This window comes from Lygodium microphyllum, unplaced genomic scaffold, assembly GCF_053477565.2.
Source record: "Lygodium microphyllum isolate KBCC unplaced genomic scaffold, Lygodium_microphyllum_v1.1.10 scaffold_41, whole genome shotgun sequence".
NCBI lineage: Eukaryota > Viridiplantae > Streptophyta > Polypodiopsida > Schizaeales > Lygodiaceae > Lygodium > Lygodium microphyllum.
The window spans coordinates 1,185,772-1,209,776 of NW_028229524.1; positions in this window are offsets into that span (position 1 = coordinate 1,185,772).

Below are 24,005 nucleotides of genomic sequence, written 5' to 3' on the forward strand. Positions count from 1 at the left end.
ACATCACTGGAAGGGGCGTATCATTGCCTTCAAAATTATGCCCGAAGGCTGGTTTGTCAAGGTGCAACATGTTTACATGGCCAAGGATATGCACTTGCCTCCAAACGAACGTGTTCCCCAACAAACACATTGTAAGTTATAAGTTGAATAACGTATATAATTCTTTTCCATTTATGCAAGTTCTAACAAACGGTTCGTCATTGTAGATATCTTTCCGTCAACAAGTATTGAATGGCAACCTGTGGAAAGCCTAAGTGGGACTTTCCATGCCATTCATAAGGTATTGGCAGACATTATTTATGCCGATCAAACTGTGTCTTTTTATAGTGAATGCAAGGTTTTTATATATTATGCACAGTATGTGGTTCCCTCTAAAGCGGATAGGTATGGGAATATCGAAGATTTGCCATTGCCAAGTCTTTCATCTCTAAATTGGGAGATTCCTGACAAGGTAACAGTGCAGAGTTTCAAATTCAAAATATCTCAGGATATTAAAAAGTCTATGACAGCTGGAAGGATCTCAAGAAGAATACGTTTATCATGGTTTGTACCCCTCCATATCTTCGTGGCTTGCTTCAAAACAACAAATTTACAAAGAACGAAGGTATCTTGGTTAAGTAGAAGCTTTTCGGAAGAGGATTTGGACAACACTATAGGGACGCATTGGAAATCTAGAGAGTGCGATCATAAAGGTGATATCTTGAGGTGCAGTGCATGCCCTCAATCCTTGGCTTTGGCTTACAGTATCCCTCGCCAAAATCTTGCTTTGGCCTTTGATTACAGGCGATACAAACTAAGATTGGGTATTTGGGTTCCCTTGGATTCTGATACAGAGAACACAACATATAAACTTGTGGTGCACGTTTTTCCGCATGAAGAAGTAAAGAATGTGAGTGTTACTTCCAATTGGAGTCTGAAAGATGTGAGGGATACCTTGGAATTGCTAGACAATACATCCCCTAGATATAAGTTCAAAGTGAATGGTGTAACAATTGGTAAAAGAGCCGAGCGCTCTTTCTTTTGTACAAGTTGTTTGTCTCCCACAATTGTGAGTTTGGGGCCTTAAGAATGAAAACTTGGCAGGAATTTATCTTAACAGACTGTCCTTAAGATATTTTTTAATGGGAACGCTATCGTGAAGCAAGTCGCCTTTCGAATGTGTATAAATAAAATGTACATTGCATCCGATTTACAAGTGAAAATTTTCATTACACAATGAGGTACAAAAATTGCATAAAAATGTACAAGGCCAAAATAATAAGGCTCGTGTATAAAATGTACATTACATTCGATTTACAAGTGAAAATTTTCATTACACAATGAGGTACAAAAATTGCATAAAAATGTACAAAGCCAAAATAAAATGGCTCGTGTATGCTTATGTTTGCTATTTTCATTCTTTATCGATTTCTTCAAAGATATTTTTTCTCACAGGGCCTTTCTTTGATTGTTGAAAAAATTTGACCTTTACAGGTAGTCTCCTTTCTTGGGGCTTAAGAGGGGATGGATCAAATTTAAGAGGAGAGAGCACTGGCATTCCTTTTTTCTTAGACTCTGCAGCAGTGGTCCCATTGCCTTTTCCCTTGCCCTTGTCTTTACCATTGCCATTGTCCTTACCCTTTCCCTTGACCTTTCCCTTGCTTGTGCCCTTTGCCATTGAAGTTTTGGGAGGAAGAGGGGAGTCAGGATCATACGGTGTGATTGCTTTGTCTAGAATCAGCTCGATGCATCTCTCCCTTATCCACCAAACATATGATTCAGGATAGTCTCTACACTGTAAGAATAAATGTTATAAGTTAGTGAAAAGACATCATGATAAGGGTTACACAAACATCAAATGAAATAAACTTACATTCACTCCTTCTATTTGTAACAGCTTTGAATCCACTGTTCTGCAAATGTTTGAGATAACTCTCCATCCACAAGAATGCGCATCGCTTTGCAATGGAACTTCTTGTAGAAGAAAAGTATACGGCCTTTGAGGATCAGCAAGATCCTCGTATGTTGTATCCAAAAATGTAGAAACGAGTCTACCAGCACTGCAAAAGGAAGCTTTGTAAGTTCAAAATATTATTTATAAAAGAAATCAAAGTAAGTAATTTTCTTCCAACATACATTCGTGCTTGACCGTGAACACCGCTGAGAGAATTTATAAAGATAATTTCCCTTGAAAGACAATTAATATAGATGAGACTCCAATGCCCTCTGCAAATTCATAAAAGAGGTGAGTAGAAGGGTGAAAGCAAATGAACATAAATTCTCCTCTACAGTAAAAGAAAAATACCTTTCTACATAAGGGAAAAAGATGTGGTAATTTCTCACACTATCGAAGCTACGAAAAAATGGTGAAATATTAGAACCAAATTTTGCAAAAAGTCCCACAGAGAGAAGTGGATCAACAATGTATATGGTTCTTCGGATATCGAGAGTGAGAGAGGACACCAATGCCCTGCAGATAATAGCAAAAGCTATTCAATACCAATTTCATCCAAAATATAATTGAAAAGACTTAACTTATGCAACAAAAAACCTTACCTTGTGCAACAAAATACCACGGAGTCAGATAGTTGGACATCCCTTTTTTCCAACATGGGCTTGTCCTCGGGAGATATACTAAGATATTCCTCCTCAGATTCCACAGCAACATTCACAAGAATCTGCCCATACACTTTGCCCATCCTCTCGCTGTTGACGGGAGCAAGTGATGCGGCTTTCCTCTTGTAAACATCGTCTTCAGTTTCAAACACCTCCTGATTTTTTTCACTCAAGAAAGCCTCCTGCTGGGTGGCACCCCTTGTAGGGTAAAGGTCACTAACATCTTCAACATTTAGCTTTTTCTCTTTCCTGGACAATTTTGGGGGAACGTTAAGGATTTCAAAGGCTTTTTGATCATTGGAAGGCAAGGGCCTCAGGACTTTGTCAAACCTATACCTCACTCTGCTAATGATGCTGAAATCTTTATTCATAAGGGTGATCCTATGAGCATGGGCGGCAGCAATGTAAGCGTCGTTCATGAAATCAATAACAAAATCTTCTGCGGCCTCTTGCAGGGCAAGAATGGCTGAGAGTTGCCACTTCTTATTTAGACCAGAGACAGTTGCCACTTGAGACAATCTATCAGAGATCTCTTTAACCACCCTTATAAAAGCAGCTTTTGGAATGACATGCTGTGTAGCTCTCTGGGCTTTCCTGATCTCACTGAAACATCTTTGCATATAGAAGAACCTGGACTTCCTCTTTCTCTTTTGTGGCTTGGGGTGTTCAGTGGCTTCAGCAGATGTGGGCTCAGGTACCATTGTAGGGAATGAATCTTTCATAGGGTTAGCCTCATCCTTTGCTTCCTCAACTTCAGGTGAAGAAACATTTATGGAAGATGTAAGGACAACACCTGGTGTAGGAGGGATTTCTGTTGTAAAATGCTCTGGAGCCTGTGATGGACCAGCTTCTTCTACCCCCTTAGATTCATCAAATTTTAACTTTCTTCTACCCCCACTGTCCTTCCCATCTAGATACACTCTTCTTGCAGTTTGCTTTGTCCTTGCCATCTAGAAAAGGAAAAATAACAACCAGAAGGACAATAACTGAAAGACAAACTGGTGAGGAAAGTGACGAAATGAGCAATTCCGATACGGCGCGATATGAACAAAGCGAGCAGAATGGAACAACGCCCTCGCTCCGTATTGGAGATGAGAAGCCGATACGACGCGATTAGGAGAAAACGACCACACCGTTTGGACGCCCTCACTCCATATTGGAGATGAGAAGACGATACGGCGCGATTAGGAGAAAACGACCACACCGTTTGGACGCCCTCGCTCCATATTGGAGATGAGAAGACGATACGGCGCGATTAGGAGAAAACGACCACACTGTTTGGACACCCTCGCTCCGTATCGGCACACCTCTTTTTGCTAGTGAAGAGCTCGAGAAATGAAAAGTGTACACGTTGGACAAATGACCACTTATATACCCAGGTAAATCATGACACCTGTCAGACACGTGTCCGATACTGATTGTGCCACGTATCTGCATTTATGGTCCGTATGCTACGTGTCAAGTAATGACCGGTCCACTTGTTCGCCACGTGGTTTTCGGCCACGTGTTGCCCAACGGCTACTGCCACGTGTATGAGACTAACGGATACTGCCAGGTGGCATAATCCGCGCCTACATAAGGGTGTGTTTCTTATCTGTACGGCTTTTTTCAGTTTCTGACCTTTGTTTCTATTGCTGATACGGCGCGAGGGCGACTGTTGGTTTTCTTCGCTTTCCTCTCTTCGCTTCGTTTTGGAGGTTCTGTAGATCTAGTCTTCTTTCAGCGTTCCTGAAGCTCGTGTGACCACCTTTGTTGTGACTCTTGCGCTTCTTACTGGGATCACCGATACGGCGCGAGGGGGCCTTTCCGTCTGAATCGTTTCTCTCTTATCGCGCTGTATCGTCAGAAGTTGGAAACATGTCTGAACCCATACAATCCAAGGTTTCTTCAGGAATTGGTAAAAGAAGAAGGCTTTCAAAAGGCTCAAGTGCATCAACAGCTGATCAGTCTGTGCATTCTTTTTCCTCTCCATCCTCTGCCACCAGTGTGAGAAAGCCAAGTACATCTCCAGGGAAGCGAACGCCAGTAGTGAGAGGTCAAGGAGTATCAGAGCTCATTGATATCACTCCATCAGAGAGGCTACTTGATTTTATGCTTCAGAATGGAATGGATCTCTCATTCTATGGAGTTGTGAAAAATATTTTTAATCCTGATTGGGAACTTGACAAAGTTCTGAAATCTTGTGAAAAATATATTGTGGAGGACTTTTTGGAGTTTGAAACTCTTGCAGGTCCTTCTGTTGAAGTTGGCACAATTGAATATGTCCATATTCCCATTGGGTCAACAGGAAATGAAAAGGCAGTATTTACTAGGAAGTGCAGGGCCCACTCTCTGGAGAGGTTTCATTCAACAGACATATTTTGCTGCACTCATTCCAAAAACTGCAAGATGATGAGAAAATCTGCTGCTTTTATTATATTCATCCTTGTCAAATACCCTATGAAAGCTGAGGAGCAACAGTTGGAAGGAGCAAAGAGTGCCAACTTTTGCATGTTGGATGATCTGGCAGATGAAAGGGAAACAGAGGAGGTTGTAGATACAGATTTTGAGGCTTCCATTGCTGAGAATTTGGATGTTGCTCACTTCAAAGCTGAGACTATCATTGAGGAGAGCCAAGGAGATACAAACCCTCAACCTGATGAGAGTTCTCACCATATTGTTCCTTCCCTGCCATGTATACCTTTCAAGGACAAGGAGTACATTTTACTATCAGATATTCAAAAACTTTTTAATCTCAGGGAAGATTATTGTCTTGCAATTATTGCAGAGGCATCTGATGCTGCTAATGGGATAATTGACACAGAAAATGAATCAAAGGAAGAGATTCTGAAACTTGATAAAGAAACTCTAGATGATAAGTTTATTGATGCTGGTGAGGCATTCTCTCTTTGTTTTGAAAAGGCCAAAGAAGCTGAAAAAGAGTTGAGTATTACTGATGAGGACTTCGATCGCATTCAAAGCGAGCTCGGCATTTTCAATTTTGGAAGAGAGGAGTCTGAATATGTTAAAGAATTGACTAACACCAATGAGACAGCATCATCAATTAATTTGTGGAATCCGTTTAAATTGGAGTACGATGAAAATCAAGTGGTAAGATAATTTTGAATTTGCTTTTACACATTGGTAGGTTTACATTTCATGCTCATTCAGTATGGCTTTTATTTGCAGTTGGAGATTGCCGATACAGATAACTTCTTGGGGCGTGGCAAAGGATCGAGAGCTGCTAGTAACACCACCAAAGACATTGCACTCGGCCACTACTTGGCTAGGATTGACCCTGAATCCTTTTTTGTACTTCATAGTAGTTTCTCAGAGGACGCAGCATGGCCGATACTTTGTATTAAAGCTCTTACAAGGCTTCTAGGTTTCTCAGGATTACAATATAATGCCCACAAAATAATGTTTTTGGAAAAGACTGCAGCAATTAGGATTTTTGGCTACGGTCCAGGTTACTCTGCTTCTAGAGCAGGATACTTTTTGGCGTTTTCATCCTACGCCTTAGCTGCAAACAGAACTGATGTAAAATCTATAGCTGGCTACAAGAGAAAAAAAATTCTACGTTATAGAGGAAAGATTCCTGAGGAGGAAGAGAATGTGAGAGTTTTGGAAAACTAGCTTTGTATATATTCTTTCTTATATATAAAAGTGTGATTGCTCATGTGTCATTGCCGTCTTTTATTTGCATTCTTTGAAGTTGTCGTTGAAAAAACTAGTTGAATAGCTCCTCCAAAGCATTTCTTTTTGTAACTCCTCCCCCATGCCTTGTGCTTCGAAAATAACTTGTGCGTGCTTGATAGTGGGATTTTTCCATGCCTTGGTTGCTATAAGTTGCTAAGGGGCCATGCTCCTCCACAAAGAAAGGTCCATTAATATGAAGAATATGCTGCAATACAAAGTAACACAAATTTTATACCAATTGAAAAACCTGTCAAAATAAGCTGATATTAAATAATTATTACTTTACCAGATAAAAAGTGATATCTTTTTCTCCCCATGCCTCTTTTATCGCCTGAACAAGCTTTGTGATTGATCTTTTGAACTCTTCTGCATATGTATATGTTGTCTTATGTTGCCTGAGGAGTTTCAGAAAAACATCAAGGTGTATCCAGACCTCCATTCTAAGAAATGCAAGCCTCGGCGTGCTTGCAATATTTGTTGTGATCTCACGTAGCTCTCTCCAACACTCCCAAGCCGCATTCACCTGCTTTCCTGAATGATTTCCTAAGAATCGTCTAGCTTTTGAGCCTCCCATAGAGACATCGGCCAAGATATCTCTTGTTTTTCCTGAAAGTATTGGATCCTTTCTCAAGTGAACTTGACCCCCATGAAATCCCATTTTCGATAGCAATGCCTCGCATTTATCAATACACTCATCTGATAAAGATAATGGCTTAATGGAATATGCGTAGTCAAGATGCAACCTGAGAAGCTTATCGATTATTCTAATCTCTGCATGCAAAGTACAAATATGAACATTCTTAAGAGAGATGGAAAGAATGGGATCCCAGATGTCTTCTATGTTTTTAAATTTACTCAAATCTATAGAGTCTCTATTTGGGGCTCTTCTTACTGGTCGCAAACTACTCCAATCTTTGGATCCAATACTTTCCATGCAATAAATGCAAGGATATTTTGCATTTGCACCATTACATATTCCAAGCATACATTTGATAGTTTTCAAATCAGCACTCATATGCCATTCCACATTAAATTTACCAACCCCATCAACTACCAACATTTCGCCTTCACTTTGAGACTTAATGATATTTGGAATACCTGTATGGTTGAACAACCATTTCAACGTTTGATGATTTTCAATTGGTACCTGGGTTGCATCAATCCACCAAATCTCCATCTCGGATTGGATCTTATGCAATGGAGCTTTGCCCTTGCCATTGCCATGGTCCAATGCCATGTTCATGAGGCAAATGCTAATTCTTTCCATCTTCTGTCCCTTTTGAATCTGTGCTTCATCCAACTTCAAGGCAAACTTTAGAACACCATAACTTTCTTCTACTGTGATTTTATACATGTGAACCATTGCAATTTGCACCTTTTTTAGATCAACCCATATATTGTTAAACTCATTGTAATAAAAAATTGCCTGTTTTTTTTGTTTTTCATAGGACATAGACCTTTCGATGTGAAAGTAATCTCCAAAAACATGTGGAATCTTGCGATTCATGGAAATTCTTGCAGTGGAAACTGCAAGGGCTCGGGGCAATCCAAATATAGTTACCCTATTGCGTTTAAGATTTTTAAACCATAATCCAGAGATAGCACGGTAACCTTTTCGACTTATACCCACAGTATCGCATGTCTCTACGATTTCATTTGCTTTCACTGTGCCTTTTAAATCCTTCACTAACTCTCTCAGAGTTGGACCTCTCAAATCCACATTTTCTGGTGACTTAAGAATCCTCAAAATGTCTTTCTTATTCATGGTTTCCTTCAAAAGTTTGATTCTTTCCTCATTCTCTCGGATATTTATGCCTAATATGTTAGAGACATATTTATTTGTAAGATTTAGTCTCCTTTTCTTTGCTCTCTCACACAAGCTGGTTATATTTTTTAACGGTCTCTTCCTCTCTCTAAATCCTACTGGAGTTTCTCTCAAGCGTATTAGCTTATTCTACAATGAATTGTTAACATTTTTCAAAATATCAATCTGACTTGTCAACTCTAAAATTTTTGTTTGTGTAGTTTCTAGTGCTTTTTTCATTTCGTGCACTTGAGCTATATATGTGTAAGATGCAGAGTATAACCTCATACAGTAGCCAAGCATTCCATTGTAACCTTCTCCAGCATATCTTATATAGTCATGGACATTCAAAAAAGGAGGTGGTTTACCTGTAGAAGGATCCCTGGGATAGATATTTCCATCCACCCACAAATCTATATGCTTCATTCCTTGTGTTCGCAACTTGTTGGCTTCAATCTCATCTATCAATACTCGATGATGTATACTTCTCCAAGATGTGTAAGTCGGATCTAGCTGAATAGATAGCTTGTATTTACGTGTGCTTGCGCCTGTGTTATTTGAAGTAGTATTGCTAGACATTCTAGCAAATGAACCGAGCAAGAATCTCACAGTGATAGAAAGCAAGTGCAGCAAAAGGAATGGTAAAAGAGAATAGTGTATAGAAAGAAAACGCGGGAGCAAACAAATGCGAAGTTCGTACGAAAATCTCGAAAATTCAAAATCTCTCGAGTTCCAAGACAATAAACGGCCGAAAAGGTGACCCCTGACCTGGATTAAAAGATGAGGGCAATTAATGGCCGACCTCTTCAATGAACCAAATATTCTCTCATTAATCACATCTGGACAACCAAATTTAGAGGTTTTATTCTTCCTAAACCTCAACTAATTAGCAACTTAATCACTTTCTTACAAGTGCCATTTTTGAAGCGTTTTTGGCCCTAATGACTATATGCTGCGCGCAAGAGCTTTAGCTCTTGGCGACCCTGTTTTTTTGATTTGAGGCCATTTCGGGGCCTGTTTTGAAGGCGGAAGTTTTCTGCACGCACTTAGGAAAAGGCCCTGTTTTATGCTGTGCGACCACTGTTCTACAGGTCGGTGAAAAGTTACCATAGAGATTGCATCGTATGCTTGTGTGCAAAGACATTGGGAGTTACATAATCATCCTTGGTTCCTGTTTATGCATAATCGTCACTAGGAAGTGACTGTGTGGTCAAATACCACTTTCCCCAGTTTTGCAGATTTGCCCTTGTGAGGGTGAAGCTGAGTTTTTGCAGTGACAGAATTTTTCGCAGTGTTCTGTAATGGCGTCTGATTCTCTCTCACAGATTGTCACTGAAAAGCTTGACAAGAACAACTTCCAAGCATGGAAGTTTAGAATGACGAATTTCCTTATGGGAAAAGGATATTGGGAATTTGTTGCAGGAAATGAAGAAGAACCAGTTCTTCCTGATGTTCCCAATCAACAGCAAATGCAGGCATTCAAAGCATGCCATGAGAGAGCCAGGAAAGTTATGTACTGGCTGTCTATCGGCATTTCAGACTCTATGATTGTGCATATTCAGGATGCAAGTACGCCAAAGGAGGCATGGGATACTCTGTCAAAGATGTATAGCACAAATACGCAAGCCAGAAAAATGCAGCTCAAGCAAGAGTTGCACAATGTGCAAAGAGAAAATATGAGCATCAATGACTACCACATGAAGGTGAAGAAGATTGCAGATGCACTTGCTTCCATTGGGTCGCCAGTGGAAGATGATGATTTAGTTTCTGTGACCTTGAATGGTCTAGGAAAGGATTATGCACAGTTTCGGACATCCATTTCAGTTCGTGAAAGATTTCTTGATTTTGAGGAGTTGATTGCTCTTCTAATTTCTGAGGAGCAGAGAAATGGTGGTGCATCTTCTTCAGGAGGAACTTCAAAAGAAACTGTCTTCTACTCAAATGCTGGAAGAGGTAGAGGCAGAGGTAGAGGAGGCCGATTTGGAGGCCATGGTAGAAATCAGAATATGCAGCAAACTCAAGAAAACCAGTCCTATGGAGGAGGAGGTGGTAACTCTAGAGGCAGGGGGAGCCAAAGAGGTCGTGGTGGATGGCAAAGAGGCCAAAATGCAAACATTAATGTTGAATGCTACTATTGTGGTAAAATGGGTCATATGGCTAAAGACTGCTATAAAAAGCAGAATGACATCATGAATGGAAAACTGCAACAAGGAAATTATGCATCTTCTAGTAGACAGGGTGATGACAGAAATGAGCATTTGTTTATGGTGCAGCACATGAACAATTCTGTGACAAGTGCAGAAGAAAGCAACGATGTGTGGTATGTTGACTCAGGTGCATCAAACCACATGACAGGTCATGCAGAATGGATGGAGGATGCAAGGAAAATGGAAAAACCAGGATTTGTGGAGACTGGTGATGATACTGCACATCCGATTGTGCAGATTGGAAAAATTCCTTTGTCTATGCAGGATGGGAAAAAGAAATACCTGTCCGATGTATTTCATGTCCCGAATATCACCAAGAATCTGGTTTCTGTTGGTCAAATGGTTGAACAGGGCTTGCAGGTCAGATTTAATCCTCATGGATGCTTTGTTGAGGATATGAAAAATAAAGGTCGCTTGATAGCAAAAGGAAAGAAGAAGGGCAGAATGTTTACATTGGATGCAGACATGCCTGAATTGAGTGCAGCAATGTTTGCACATGGGACTGGTGTAGTTGCAGATATTGATATCTGGCATAAACGCATTGGTCATGTTAATGTACAGCGACTTAAATCAATGCAGGCCCAAAACATTGTTACAGGATTGCCTAAGTTCAAGGTTGCAGAAATGCATAAGGTATGTGAAGCCTGTCAGTTTGGAAAACAGGCAAGGAAACCATTTCCTAGACATGTTCAAGAGAGTAAAAAGCCATTGAAATTAATCCACTCTGATGTGTGGACTACTAAAGTTGCATCTCTTGGAGGCTGTCATTATTTTGTCACTTTTATTGATGACTATAGCAGAAAATTTTGGGTGTATTTTATGAAAAAGAAAAGTGAAGTTTTTGGGCATTTCAAAACTCTTAAAGCTATGGTTGAAAAAGAAACAGGTCTGCAGATAAAATGCCTAAGGTCAGATGGAGGGGGAGAGTACCTCTCAAATGAGTTTGCAAGGTTCGTGCAGGAGCATAGCATAAAGCAGCAATATTCATGCAGTCATACCCCACAACAAAATGGAATTGCAGAAAGGAAAAATAGGCATATTGGAGAGGTATCTCGTGCCATGCTCAATGAAAAAGACTTGCCAGATTTTTATTGGGCTGAAGCAGTTGCTACAGCAGTCTACATAATGAACAGGACTCCCATTGCAGCAATACATGGAATGACTCCAGAGGAGAGGTATACTGGTAGGAAACCAGATATTTCTCATTTGAAAATTTTTGGTTGCATTGCATATGTACATGTACCAGATGAGTTGAGATCCAAGTTGGATCCAAAAGCTGAGAAGTGCATCTTTATTGGTTACTCTCTGCAGCAAAAAGGGTATAGATGCTATAACCCTTCTACTCGTAAGTTTACAGTGAGCAGAGATGTTGTTTTTGATGAGATGAGTAGCTGGTATAAACCAGTAAATGTGATTGATGATGTAGATGCACAAAATGGTAATGCTGCACAGAATTCACAGCAGCAATCACAAAATATTAGTGGACATGGAGCGTCTTCTAGCAGTGGTTCACATTCTTCGCCATGGACAGGCAGATTGAGATCAGGAGAATCTTCTCAAAGCAATGCAGATAGTGGTATGCAGGTATCACGAAAAGGAAAAGAGAAGGTTGATCAACCCATGTTTGATGTGAATGCAGGTCACTCTTATGTGGATGGTGAATCCAGTGGCTCAGAACAGAGCATTGATGATGAGTTGGGTATTCCTTCTATTGTTACACCTGGAGTAAGGAAGACCAGGGATGTTTTGAGAGCACCTGGGAGTGAACCCACTTTGCGTAGGTCTACCAGAGTTAGGTATCCTGTGGATAGGCTGAAATATGATGGATTTACAGCCATTCACTATGCATATATGGTCAAGGTGATACAGGAACCAGAACCCACTTCTTTTGAGCAAGCCATGGGAAAAGAAAAATGGGAGAAAGCCATGGATGAAGAAATGGATGCCTTGGAAGCAAATGCTACATGGGAATTGGTACCTTTGCCTAAAGGTAAAAATGCAATTGGCTGTAAGTGGGTTTATAAGGTGAAGCACAATGCTGATGGTTCTGTGAACAGATACAAGGCAAGATTAGTAGTCAAGGGGTATGCACAAACATATGGCATTGACTATGAAGAAACATTCAGTCCGGTTGCAAGGATGGCAACCGTAAGAGCAGTCATTGCTATGGCTGCATCAAAGGGATGGTATTTACATCAGATGGATGTAAAGAATGCCTTCTTGCATGGTGATTTGCAAGAAGAGGTCTATATGGAGCAGCCACCAGGTTATGTGCATGTTGTTCATCCTGAGTTTGTTTGCAGGTTGAAGAAAGCTTTGTATGGCTTGAAGCAAGCACCTAGAGCATGGTCTGACAAGATAGGACAGTATCTTATCACTATTGGCTTTCAGATTTCCAAGGCAGATTTCTCACTTTATGTGAGAAAAACAGAGAACGGTATTATGCTACTTGTCATTTATGTTGATGATTTGATTATGACAGGTGACAGTGATGAAGATATCCTTCATGTGAAAATGCTATTGAAGCAGAAGTTTGAGATGAAGGATTTGGGAGAGCTGCGTTATTTCTTGGGCATTGAGGTGATTAGATCACCAAGTGGGATACAGCTCTTGCAGAGGCAGTATGGATTGGACATGTTGTCCAAATATGGGATGACAGACTGTAAGCCTATTTCAGTTCCTTTGGAGCAGAATGTGAAGCTAAGCGCAGATGCAGGTGAGCTTCTAGAAGATCCTACTATGTACAGACACATAGTAGGAAGCTTGATTTATATGACTATTACCAGGCCAGATTTGAGCTATGCTGTTGGATTGGTAAGTCAGTTTATGCAGGCTCCAAGGAAACCGCATTTGGATGCAGCTAGACGCATACTCAGGTATCTGAAGTCCACATTACAGTATACACTTGGCAAATAACCCAGTCTATCATACTAGAACAAAGAACATTGAGGTGCATTATCACTATGTGCGAGAGAGGATTTTACTAGGTCTTATTGATCTAGTTTATGTCAGCACAGAGGATCAGGTAGCTGACATATTTACGAAGGCATTGGGCGCAGAGAAACTGCGCAAGTTCAAAGACCTGCTTGGTGTGCAGGAATTGGGATTGAGCTCGAGGGGGAGTGTTGAGATATCGAGCTCCACTCGTGATACGCCAGGGTGACCGTTGTGTATTTATGTCACCGACTTGTCAGTTGTTGCAGACGCGGTTGGTACACCGCCCATGAATAATAGCTACATGATAGATATCCTTATCTACTCTAGTTCGTGGCTCAGTTAGTATGCCACCTTAGTTAGTTGAGTTTGGTTTGAGACCCATATATAGGGTTCTTCTATTTCTTTGTATTAGAGTTCTTTTGGCTTACACAACTAAGAAGAGGAAAATTGTTTTCAGCCTCCACCCTTGTGTGTCTTCCCCCATTGTGCAAGCAAGAAAGCTACAAGTGAGACTCCTTCCTTCTCTCCCACAATCTTGACAAGGAGGAGGAGGGGGAGGTTGGAAGAGAGGTGGTAGTGGAGGTGAGGGAAGAGGAGGAGGATGGAGGAGGAGACGGAACCGCAGGGAGCCGGGGCGAACATGGGTGGCGCTGTGGCTGTGGACGGCGGAGGGGGTGGCGAATCGAACGGTCCGACGGCAGGGGGCGGCGAGGCAAACGACCCAACAACGGCGGCATCGTCCTCTCACGGTGTAGCAGGGGTGGGAGAGGCACAAAGCAATGGCAACCGAGGCAAACCAGGCAGGCATTGCAGGCGGCCGAGGGCATGTCAGAGGCGGCTGAGGGCATGTTGGAGGCCGCGGAGGACGTGCTGCAGGCGGCGGGGAACCGACGGGTGAGGGCCTATCAGAGGCAGCTGAGGCGTGGTGTAGGCGGTAGGGAGCCGGTGGTCGAGGGCGTCCTCCAGCGGGCGACGACCGTGGGAGAAAGAGGAGGATCAGACATGAAGAAGGGGAAGAAGAAGTGGAGGGGAAGGGGAAGAAGAAAGGGAGGAGGAGAAGAGAAGAGGAAGGGGAAGAAGGAGGGAGGAAGGAGGAGGCGTCACGATGAGAACATGTAGGTATGTTTTTTTTTAAATATGGTTTATTTCGTGGTCGTGATATATATATATATATATATATATATATATATATATATATATATATATATATATATATATATATATATAGTTTGTGGATTTATTTTTGCTTCTTATTTTTCTCTTTTTATTGTTCTTTTTTTTTCTCTCTTGTTGTGGTGATTTTGTTTTAAATTTTTTGTTCTTGTTTTTGTTTTTTTTTTCCCCAGGCCCGTGCGCATGCGCAGATAGGGATAAAAAAATTTTGCAGTGTCAAACGGGCAAGGATGGTGAGGCCCTAGCTACCAACACCACGGGGTGTCCCAAGGCGCGTAAAACCAAAAACAGGCGCGTTCACGCGCGAGGCAAGAAACATATTTAACGAGAAAAAGGAAGAAAAATTAATAAAATCCAAACCGTGTGTCAGATGAAAAATCCCTAAAAAGGAAAAATGTGCCGGGAGATGAGGGGAAATTGTTGGAAATATGCAACACCGGGTCCGGGTCAAAATTAGGGTGTTCGCATGGGAAAATCGTTAAAAACAAACCCGAAAACACATACGGGCATTAATATCGAAAAATTCGTGCATCGGAACGAAATGCGAAAAGAAGGAAAAGTGTGCAGAATAAGGTCGCCAACAACCCTATCACAATAAACATAGTTCTGATTGAGGAGGAGGTGGAGGTTGGAGGAGAGGTGGAAGAGGTAGTGTTGGAAGGAGAAGGAGGGGGAGCTTGAAAGAGAGGTGGTAGTGGAGGTGAGGGAAGAGGAGGAGGATGGAGGAGGAGGCGGAACCGCAGGCAGCCGGGGCGAACGTGGGCGGCGCTGTGGCTGTGGACGGCGGAGGGGGTGGCGAATCGAACAGTCCGACGGCAGGGGGCGGCGAGGCAAACGACCCAACAACGGTGGCGTCGTCCTCTCACGGTGTCACAGGGGTGGGAGAGGCACAAAGCAATGGCGGCCGAGGCAAACCAGGCAGGCGTTGCAGGCGGCCGAGGGCGTGTCAGAGGCGGCCGAGGGCGTGTTGGAGGCCGCGGAGGACGTGCTGCAGGCGGCGGGGAACCGACGGGCGAGGGCCTATTAGAGGCAGCTGAGGCGTGGTGTAGGCGGCAGGGAGCCGGTGGTCGAGGGCGTCCTCCAGCGGGCGACGACCGTGGGAGAAAGAGGAGGATCAGACATGAAGAAGGGGAAGAAGAAGTGGAGGGGAAGGGGAACAAGAAAGGGAGGAGGAGAAGAGAAGAGGAAGGGGAAGAAGGAGGGAGGAAGGAGGAGGCGTCACGAGAGAACATGTAGGTATTTTTTTTTAAAATATGGTTTATTTCGTGGTCGTGATATATATATATATATAGTTTGTGGATTTATTTTTGCTTCTTCTTTTTCTCTTTTTATTGTTCTTTTTTTTTCTCTCTTGTTGTGGTGATTTTGTTTTAAATTTTTTGTTCTTGTTTTTGTTTTTTTTTTCCCAAGGCCCGTGCGCATGCGCAGATAGGGATAAAAAAATTTTGCAGTGTCAAACGGGCAAGGATGGTGACGCCCTAGCCACAAACACCACGGGGTGTTCCAAGGCGTGTAAAACCAAAAACAGGCGCGTTCACGCGCGAGGCAAGAAACATATTTAACGAGAAAAAAGAAGAAAAATTAATAAAATCCAAACCGTGTGTCAGATGAAAAATCCCTAAAAAGAAAAAATGTGCCGGGAGATGAGGGGAAATTGTTGGAAACATGCAACACCGGGTCCGGGGCAAAATCAGGGTGTTCGCATGGGAAAATTGTTAAAAACAAACCCGAAAACACATACGTGCATTAATATCGAAAAATTCGTGCATCGGAACAAAATGCGAAAAGAAGGAAAAGTATGCAGAATAAGGTCTCCAACAACCCTATCACAATAAACACAGTTCTGATTGAGATAGAGCACGTTCACATGGGAAAAACCCCAAAAATGGGTCTGAAAATGGACTCAAAAATTAATACGGGAAGAACTGTGCGTCGAAATAGCAGGTGGTAAAAAGGAAAAATGTTTGAAAGAAAGGGATTCATAGGCTGGCACATCAAAACTCAGTTTGGGGAAAATTAGGATAGGTTCACGTGGAAAAAATACGAAAAATACATCCGAAAACACTCAGAAAAATTAATAACTAAAAATTCGACAGTCGGAAGAGGGGGAGGAAAAAGAAAAAAGTGGAAGAAAGGTTGGCAAGATACAATTGTCAAATCAAACTGGACTTCCGGTGAAAATAGGGTAGATTCACATGGAAAAATGTGAAAAATAGACACGAAAAAGATCCCAAAACTCATAAAAATTAATAACGGATCAACCATGCATCGGAATGATAGGAATTAAAAATGAAAAATGTCAGGGGGAAAGGGTAGGACAGGGTTGACATATCAGATCAGGGTTCCGATGCAATAAAGACGCGTTCACATGGGAAATCGTCCCATTTACGGGAGTTGTTTTAAAAATTAATAACTTAAGAACCGTCTGTTGGAATAGGGGTTGGTAAAAAGGAAAAATAGGCAGTTCGAAGGGACAAACAGGGTTGTAAGGGTGAATTGGGATTCCGATAAACCTAAGGTCCGTTCGTATGAAAGAAGTGCAAAACCAAGAATAAGGGCAAACAGTCAAGGAACAACCCCGACGACAGGGTGAAATAGAACAAAAGGGTGGGGAAGGGACCCCATCAGGGTAAAATGAAATCACGGCATAGATGCATGATCAGAACAGGGTATATGCGTGGGGGTATACAATATAGACACGCAGGGACGCGTCCCCACACTTAAGACCTTCGCAGGAAGGGTAACCCAAACATCAAGGATTTGGTACCACACATCAGACCAATCACGGCATTCCCACACTTAATACATGATCGATACTGAGAAACATAAGGTGTAGGGTTAGAAAAACTTGGCCCATATTGCCGAGGAGGAATGTCGACTATCAAGGTTGCGTCTGTCTTCGTCATTGGCTCCAAGAGGTAACAAGGTATCTTCACAGCACACATCCAATGTCCTTCGTGGTAGGGACCACACGACAGCACCCAGGGAGGTAGCTGGTTAAAGAAATCACATGGAATTTGTCGATGGCAAGGGATATTGCACTTAGCTCATGATCACTCAAATGGATTGAAAGAGCAGTTACTCGCCCCATGACTAACATCAAAAGGAATCAACAAGGGGATGGTGGGAAGAGAGTATGCCAAGGTGCACAATTGATGGTGCATTAGTGCGTCCAACCCCGTCTGGCATAGGTGCAAGGAGAAAGGCCAAGGAGCCTTGTAGTGCAGTGTATAGAACAGAGTGATATGTCGTGTGCTGATGGCAAAAACCCAGCCTGTGGATGCATAGGGAAATGGGAACGTACCTTACTCCAAAGGTCGTAATGTCTCTTAATCCTCACCTCTCGGTAATTGATTGAAGAAACACCAGTCACACTCAGCCCACTCTCTGTCTTGCGCTCTGTTGAAAGATACAGAGGGCAGCCCTTTCCTGAATCCCATTGATGTAATCCTCACGGTCACTTGTGCAGAGGTTGTATGCCTTGTGCACATTTGATGGTGCAACTGTGCATCCCACCCTGTGTCGGCATACAATGCAAGAAGGAAGGCCAGGGAGCCTTGTAGTGTAGTGCATAGAAACAGATCGTGCTTTGTGCATTGAGAGGCCCATCATGTGCGTGCAACACTCTGTTCACACATCTCACCTTGCATTTGATTTAAAGGGAAAGACTGGTCACTCCCCCCATCCTCTGTCTCACTCTCGGATAGATACAGAGGGTAGGCCATACTCACATCCCCATCCTGTTAGGATGAAAGCTCACATCACTCAAGGGGTGGGTGATGAAGATTATGTCAGCTGTTGTTGTTGTCAGGATCTTGAGGAGGAGGTGTACCCAGGGAGGCAGCCAACAAGTCTCGTACTTCAATGACTTGTAAGAAAGGTCATCTGCTAAGAAGGCTAGACGCGGACTGATATTGTAGGGACAATGCACCAAGGGAGGTGGCTTCAAATTACTTGCTGAAGAGGTTCTGCTGGTGAGTCAGCTATCTTGAACTGCAAGGTGTTACCACCTTTTCCACAGTCAGCTTCCTGCCCAAGGGTGTTTCCACCTTTTCTTGGAACGAGGCCTGTTATGACAAGGAATTTCTTCCTTTTCTCCCATAACAGTTTGTTTATTATTTTATTATTTTAATTTTATTTTTGTTTTTTTATTTTTTGTTTTCTTTTCTTCTTTTTTTTTTCTTCTTGTTTTTTTTTCCTTAAGAAAGAGAATGGTAGAAATACCATATATCAGGACTAACCTTGCCACCGGTGTTAGATTAGACGAGAAGAGAACAATGTCGGGTTGAGATGTTTCTGCGAGGGGGTAGCACAATGAGACCGCCTCATGATGAGAATCAGAAGGGCTATCAGAAGCACGGCAAGAAGGACAATGCGACACCCAAAAGGGAAGGGGTAGGTCGACTGTGATTGTCAAGATCCCCAGCGAGGGAAGTACTTCTTCAGATGATAGCCATTGATCAGGAAGGGATCATCAGATGCCAGGAAACTTGCCAAATCTCAAATCATAGGCTAGAACAAGATCACCTTCTTTGAACTCCTTGTGCTTGATGAAACTGTCATGATAGGCCTTGTGTCGCGCTTGAGTGGTTTCCATGCACTGTAAGGCCATCCATTGTATCTCATCCAAGCATTCCAAGTGCAAGAGATGGCGTTGCAGTGACTCATTATCTCCCAAGTGTTCTTTAACTGCCACTCGCAAAGAGGGCAATTCCAACTCAACAGGGAAGACAGCTTCTGTACCATACACTAGCTAGAAAGGGGTCTGTCCTATAGCTGCCTTATGAGAGGTTCTGTATGCCCAGAGGGCCTCTGTAAGTGGATCATCCTAGTCGCGACGATGTGCAGCAATCGTTCTTGTCATAATCAAGCAAAGGATGCGATTGGTGATTTCAACTTGGCCATTAGCTCAGGAGTAGTAAGGAGTGGACTTGCGATGGCGGATCTTATATAGCTCCGTCAACTCGTCCATGATTTTGTTAAGGAAATGAGTACCTCTGTCACTTACCAGCTCGAGGGGATTGCCAAAATGGGTGATAATATTCTCATACATGAACACGGCTACGCTATTACCATCGTCCTGCTTCAAGGCTTTATCTTCACACTACTTTGTGACATAATCCGTACATACTAAGATGTATCTATTCTGCTTCTATCTGGTAGGTGGATCAATGGGACCCACAAAATCAATCCCCCACTTCTCGAATGGATTTAGGGGAAGAATGGGTTGCAGTGGCATGGCACTTGTTTTGGTGGGTTTCCCTATTCGCTAATAAGCATCACATCTTTTACAGTAATCATATGCATCCTTGTGGAGGGTTGGCCACTAATATCCTGCTAATAGAGCCTTCCTGGCTGTCGCTTCTCCTGCAAAGTGTCCACCACATGGTTCGTCATGGCATGATTTCAATACTATGCCAATTTCATCCCCTACAACACATCTTCGCAGCACTTCATATTTGCCTTTCTTATACAGGGTACCACCTAGCAAAGTGTAGGGGGATGATTCTAACAGAAGCTTCTTCTTCTCACGGCTTGAGATGCCAGAAGGATACTGTTGAGTTGCCAAGATATTGGCTATGTTTGCATACCAGGGAGTAACTGTTTCAACTAGAAACAAAGAAGCATCAGGAAGGTCTGGATCATCCTGTTCCTCTTCTTCTGTTTGAGGGATCCATGATAGATGATAGGCTAGGACATGGGAACGGCTAGGCTTAGTGACAACTTCGAAGTCAAACTCCTGGAATAGGAGCAACCATCTCATCAGTCGTCCTTTAACATCTGCTTTGTTCATCAGGAAGGACATGGCTTCATGATCCACATAGAACTTAAAATGTGTTGACAATAAATAGTGTCGAAACTTCTCTAGTGCAAACACCATTGCCAAGCACTCAAGCTCTATCACTGTATAGTTCCGTTCCCTATTAGTGACCTTTCGGCTTGCATAATATATCGGTTGATCTAATTTAGAGGGGCCCTTTTGACATAGGACAACACCTAGCCCTTCAACTGATGCATCAGTGTGCACATGGAACTCCTTCCTCCAATTAGGAGGCTGTAAAATAGGTGCTTGGATCAGACACTATTTTAGGGTATTAAAGGCCTCTTCACAGTCATCCATCCAAAGGAAATCAGCTTCTTTTCTTAGGAGCTTGTGCAGAGGGACTGCCTTAGTTGCAAAATGTGCAATAAATCTTCTGTAGTAGCCCACATGTCCAAGAAATCCTCTTAATTGCTTGAGGTTTGTTGGTGCTGTTAAGGCGGCAATCTTTTCAATCTTTGCCGGGTCTGTTGCAATCCCTTGTGCAGAGAAAATATGGCCCAATAGAACTCTTGAGGAGACGCCCAAGACACATTTGTCGGGATTGAGAGAGATCCCATACTCACGGCATCTGTCAAAACATTTCTCTAGGTGTCCCCAGTGCTCATGGATCAAACTATAGACACAAAAGTCATCAAGATACACCTCAATGAAATCATGCAAATGATTCTGGAAGGCAGACATCATTACTACTTGGAAGGTGGCAGGAGAATTAGAGAGCCCAAAGGGCATCACTCTATAGGCATAAGTCCCCCATTCTGTGGTGAAGGTTGTTTTAGATTGGTCCTCTTCTGTGATTTGGACTTGGTTATATCCGCTGAACCCATCCAAGAGGGAATAAAGCTCATGGCTTACCACTATGTCCAACAGTTGGTCTGTAAAATGGATAGGGAAATGATCCTTCTTCATCTTCAAATTGAGCTTTCGGAAATCAACACATATTCAAAGTTTCCCGTTCTTCTTGGGTACTACCACAATGGGCAAAACCCATTCACCGTTAGCCACGGGATAAACGAACTCTGCTTGAAGAAGTTTCAATAATTCGGCCTTCACCAGAGCAGAGTAATTAGGATTCATTCGCCTTTGTCTTTGCCTTATAGGTTTGGCGTCGAGCTCTAGGTCAATGTGATGCTGGCATACTGTGGGATCAATCCCTTTTAGATCTTTATATGACCAAGCAAACACGTCTAAGTTCTCTTTGAGTAGGTCTCGCAGGACCACTAGTTCTTCTTCTGGAAGATTGAGACCAACTTTCAGGTGACGTTCAATACCATCAGTATCCAAGAACGTTACTTCCCTTTCACCTTTCACTTTGTGGATAAATGTCCCACGAATTACTTTTGGAAAGAGGTCTGACTCTTTCAAGAGAGTAGTATCCTCATCCGATGTTCTGCTAGAGTCAATGTCCTCTTTCTGAACAGAGGACTCATTCGTCTGCTGAGGTTGCTGGAAGAATATCAAAGCTTTGTTTACTTCTGTATGAGTGGTGATTTCTTCTAGACTTAGGGATTTATCTTCAGAGGATGCATCCAGGAATGTCACATAGCACGGACCTGCTACAGGTCAGGGCTCTAAGGGCTTTGGCTTTTGTTGGCAGGGAGCATCATCATCATCTTTTCTTTGGATTGAACAGTTAGGGTGACAGGAGCCACTGGTGAACTTAATTTTTATGCTTTTAATCCATTGCTTATACAGATTCTGCAAACTTTGTGGTCCATTGATCAACCCAAATGGGACCATGGTCATTCCATCCAGTACCCTGAGATATTTGGCCTTTAAGGTCTCTGTAGAGGGACATCAACAAGATCATCCTCTATCAGAGGGAATTCTTCATCTACACTTTCATAACCTGCTTCATTTTATTCCTCATCATTTTCATCCTCTTTCTCTGGAGGCTCTATCTCTGCTTCTGTAGAGGCTTGTAAGAGAAGAATAGATCATCTACCTCTGCATATGCTTCTTCTCCTATCAGAGCTTATGACTCTACTTCTGGCTCTAGCTCTGGCTCTATATCTATTATTGTCTCTGTATCCACTCTGTCTCTGTTTTGTAGCCACTCTGTATCTACTCTGCCTCTGTATTGTCTTTGCTCTGTAATTGTACTGTCTCTGTACTGCCTCTGCTCTGTCTTTGCGACTGTCATGTAATACGGAGAACAGTACATCCATGCTTCTATTTCACTGTCAGAGGTGATTTAAGAAGTTAATTCTAATTGAGGCAGGAGGTATTCACCCATGGACAAGGATTTTACTTCCCTTGGCAGTTGGCTTACAGTGCTCACTATTAGGGATTGTGCCTCCATTTTCTTAAGAAAGATTTGCTTAACAGCCTCTTCATCTCTTGATGTACCATCTGTTACCTCGTTGGAGGAGTCAGTTATGACTTCGATGGATGTGGATCCATTGCCTTTTTGTTATCCATACAACTTTAACACCACTTTGTTGGATCCTCTGCCTAGGGTTAGGGTCCCTTTGAACCAGTCCGTCCTAGCTCTTGCTTCAAAAAGCCAATGTCTTTCCTATAGCAGAGGGTATGAGGTCCCATAAGAATTTGGTTTGACCACCAGATATGTTAGCTAATAGTCTCTTCCTGCAAGGGTTGTTTTTAAGTATGGGAGGATGCCCAACGGTTTGACTCGGCTTTGGTCTGCCAATCTGATTAGCCATTATGTAGGTTGAATTCCTTGCAACCCTAAGTCCTTCATTGTCACATCTATCATTATGTTCACTGATGAGCCTCCATCAATCAATGCATCTGAAATAAAGCATCCTTCTATCCATACACTAATCTCTAGGGTTCCAGGATCTAGGAAGGCGTTAGCCACATCGACTTCTTTTATAGGCTATGGGGCCTTATTGGTTTTGGTCACTGTTGAAGAAGAGATCCTTAGTCCACGCCTTCTTGTCAAGATGCTTTTGAATTTCTTTTGACAGCTAGGAGACATCATTAGCAACTATCAGAATGTTAAGTTTGGTTTAAAAGCGTCTAGGTCTTTGACCAAGTCATAATCTTTGATAGGATCCACAGGCTTCTCAAGCCTGCTAGGGAAGGGGGTTACACCCATTTTCATCTTTCCTTTTTCTTCTAACAATAGCTGCATCGGCACTTCCTCTATTTTTGGAAGTGCTTTTATATCATCCATCTCTTGGGCCTCTGGTCCTATCTCTGGGACTTTCTCTGTAGCTCCCTGTGGTGCTACAGTGCTCTGTACTGTACTGTTCTATTTTGTACTACTCAGTCTCTCTGTAAGGTAGGTTGAACTTCACAGTCTTGGCAGGAGAGTTATTTTCATTCTGAACCACTGGTTCTTTCTTCTTGGTGCGCGTAATAGTAGCAACTTCCAACTCTACCAAATTGGAGGCAGGCTCTTGTATCTTCTGTTGGCTATCAGTGGCATTGGCCTTTACAGGGCTGGACTTGAACAGTCCTTTGCAGTGTGGCCTTCACCTTTGCATCGGATGCATAAGGGCTTGTAATCCACAGATCATCTAGGGTTTGGACAATTCGGGGAGATATGTTTCTTTTCTCCACACCTATAACATTTCGCCTCTAATCTCTGACCACCACCAGACTGTCGGCCTCTGTAACTTTGAGAGGGAAACCTCCTTGGATCAAAATTAGGACCAAACTCTCTAGGCTTTGGTCCAATATCCTGTGTTGTCATTTTGGATTCTAGCAAGTTGAATCTTGCATTGTCATCCTTCTATCTTCGTTCATGCATCTCTTTCAGAGAGCAAATATCCTCTGTATGGTTCTTCCGCAAACAGTAGGAATAGAAGGCTCTAGGAAT